Source organism: Microtus pennsylvanicus, chromosome 18, assembly GCF_037038515.1.
Source record: "Microtus pennsylvanicus isolate mMicPen1 chromosome 18, mMicPen1.hap1, whole genome shotgun sequence".
Taxonomy (NCBI): Eukaryota; Metazoa; Chordata; class Mammalia; order Rodentia; family Cricetidae; genus Microtus; species Microtus pennsylvanicus.
This window is the reverse complement of record NC_134596.1, coordinates 10,341,199-10,344,788: the sequence shown is the minus strand read 5'-3', so window position 1 is coordinate 10,344,788 and position 3,590 is coordinate 10,341,199.

The following is a 3,590-nucleotide window of genomic DNA, read 5'->3' as shown; positions in this document are numbered from 1 at the left end:
TTCATAGGTGGAATCCCCATGCCAAGAAGTAGACAGCTAACTCACAAGTACTCAAGTATTTATTTATTTATTTATTGGCTCATAAAGTTCTGTCTGTATTTGTTTGTTTTAACTTTTTGGTGGTTGTATCCGCGCAAAATAAATGCAATGTAGATATCAAAGAATATTTATTACTTTAATGATAAACTTACAGAACCAAAGTTCCAGCGTAGTACAGGGGGTAGGGAGGAAAAAAGGGGCCGAGCTGCCTCCCCGCGCGCCCATTTATTGGCAGGCATTCGCCCGAGGCAAACCCCGCCCCGTAAAGGGGCTGTCTTAACCATACAGGTGGTTTGCTTATATATTGTGATTTCCAGTTTTGTGCTTTTATGGGGTTTGTGTGAGAGCATGTTTCTCTCTGCTTGTCATGCTCTCTATCTCTCTCTGTCTCTTACTCTTTTATGCTGCTTCTTGACTTTGTTCTATCTTGGCTATTTTTTAAAAAAGATTGCCTGCATGTTTCTAAACAGAGAGAAAACCTGAGGTATTAGATGGCTTGTCAGGTGGCAAGCATGGAAATGTGATCAGAACAAATTTTCTGAACAATTATTTTGAAAACAAGAAATAATCAAATGATGTTTTTTGTTCACTCATCTTAATGCAGTAAAATTAAATTAATGTGTTTGTATCTGGAGGTATTTTAATTGGTTCAAGGAAAATTTGTGGAACTCCATTGTTTGTTTCTATCATGAGGCTTTCTGGGATGCGACTCTGGTTATCAGCCTTGGCTGGAAATCATTCTATCTATAAAGTCTTCTTTATCGTCCTACAATTAATTTTTCATGGTAGTAATGCCGGGTTTGAGCTCATGAGCTCCAACATGCTGGTAATTTTTTATTAAGGAAAATATTTAACAGGGCCTGGCTTACAGTTCAAACGTTTAGTGTCTCATTGCCATGGAGGGAATCATGGTGGCATCCAGGAAGACATGGTGCTAAGAAAGAAACTGAGAGTTTTACTTCTTGATGTTCAGGCAGCAGGAAGAGCTTGTGAGTAATTACTCTTTTTTAATGTCGGAGGCTTCAAATCCCACCCTCTAGTTATGCAGTTTCTCTAACAAGCCAGACTTACTCAAATAAAGCCATATCCAATAACAGTGTCTCTATTGAACTACGGGGGCCATTTTCATTCAAATCATCATATCCTATTCCCTGGTCTGATAGGTTTGTAGTCATATCATAATGCAAATTGCATTCAGTCCAACTTTAAAAGTCCCCATTGTCTATCAAAGTATCAGCACTGTTTAAATGTCCAAAATTCAAAATCATTTCTTAGACTCATGGAATCACTTAACTGTAATCCCCTATAAAATTCAAATGTAAAAGCACATCACATACTTTCAACATACAGTGGCACAGGATATACATTACTATATAAAAGGGAAAGAAGAGAGCCTAGTATGGACATACTGCACCAATGCAAGTCTGATAACCAGCAGGGAAAGATCCAAACACTGCATCTCCGTGTTTGATGTAAAAATGTTGTTCAGATCTCCAACACCTTTCATCTTTGCAAACTACAACACACTACTTTCTATGCAATGTTCCACTACTAACAGCTTATCTTGGCAAGAATACTATTGCTCTGGAATTTCAAACATCTTGGAGTCTCCACGACAACTCTGCCTTCATCTTCACAGCTACTAAGAAATTAAAGCCCCTCCCACATGACCAGTGACATAGTTTCTTCTAAAGAGATGAACCTCTTAACAGTACCAATCCATATGAGCCTATGGGGTCATTTTTCTTCAAATCATCTCACATAGTATGATGATAAGGAAAGGAAGCTCCAGTGATGCTCAAAACTACACTGGTAAAAATAACAACAGCAATAATTATTTAAAATAAAGAAATTACAGTCAAGAATCATGAAACTTTCTAGCTTATTCCTAATAAGCCATCTTTTGACTCATTCATTAGTCAAACAATACAGTAAGATTTTACCTCCCTTTTATAGAATGTGCAGTTAAATCCAGAATCATTATATAAAGCAATTCAGTGGTGTCTGGTTTAATAATTTTTACTACAATTTTATTCCCTAAAATTCAGCTTCAAACATCATCCCCAAACCTTTTCTTACATGAATTAGAGAACACTATAACTTCTTTAAAGGATAATACAATTCCATGAGATAGAGGTGCAGACCTTGAATCTCATGATTAAGGAGAGAGAGCCAGGCAGATCTCTGAATTCAAAGCCATCTTGGTCCACAGAGAAAATCCCAGAGTAGCCAAGGATAAAAAGGTAAACCCTATATAAAACACAGAAAAAATAAAACAAGAGCATATTACAACCCATGAGGCAAACCTGTCACCTTTTTTAAATGAGTGTACAGCAAATTAAGTCTTTTTGCTAGTTTACAAACAAAGGCTGGTGGTCAAGGAATATCCAAGAACCATCAACACTGAATTATTTAGCATCATCTTCAGGGAAGCTGCTTTCAGTGACAAAACAGGATTAGTTTTCTCAGGGAAAATTGGAGAGATCAATATCTATCTATCTATCTATCTACCTATCTATCTATCTATCTATCTATCTATCTATCATCTCTCTCTCTCTCTCTCTCTCTCTATATATATATATATATATATATATCTCCAATTATATATAGTGATTCTTCTGTGTTATAAAAATATTATGCTACAAACATGATAGACATATCTGTGTCTTTTTAAAATATCAGAATATGTGGGATAACAATCAGTTTTAAAAATCATTATCAATAATGTTGGCAGTCATTTTTTTCAATTAAATCCCAATACCCTTAATAACATGCCAATTGCAATGCAAGATTATTCTTTAGATTTTATTTATTTTCATTTTATGTGTTTGTTTATCAGCATTTGCCTGAAGTCTGTGTTCCACATGTCTGCAATGTCAAAAGAGGCTAGAACAGTACCTCTGATCCCTTGGAAATAGAGACACAGATGATTGTAATCTGATGTAGGGGTAGTGGAAGTTGAACCCAGGTCTTTTGGACAAACAGTCAGTGTTCTTAACTGCTGAGCCATTATTCATGTCCCAAGTTTTTAAGGGTGAACTTAATCACTAATATTAACAATCAGGCACAGTGGGAACTGTTTTTGAGCAGAATAAAAGGTCTTTATTCTTCCATCACAACAGGGGATGCTGGAGATTTCCTAATGTGGAGGGAAGAATACAAGAGGCCAGAGATATGTATCAAGCCTGTTTAGATAAGAGAAGTAATTTCATCACCTGATGACAGTGACTAAAAAACTAGCTGATATCTCATCTCTGAAAATTCTTGAGCCAGAGTCTCCCTTAGTGCTTAACAATTTTTTATCCACTGATCATTCGCAGGCTCCTTGAGTATAAACAAATTCAAGAACATCTGTGTACTCTGATCTAACCTCAACCTTCCAAACAAGATTATGAATGAAGTTCCTATCATAATGGTCAGCTTTGCTTTCTCCTTTACTGGGAAGCTTTACCAGGTTCACACCACACACACACACACACACACACACACACACACACACACACACACACACACACACATACACACATACACACACACACACACACACACAC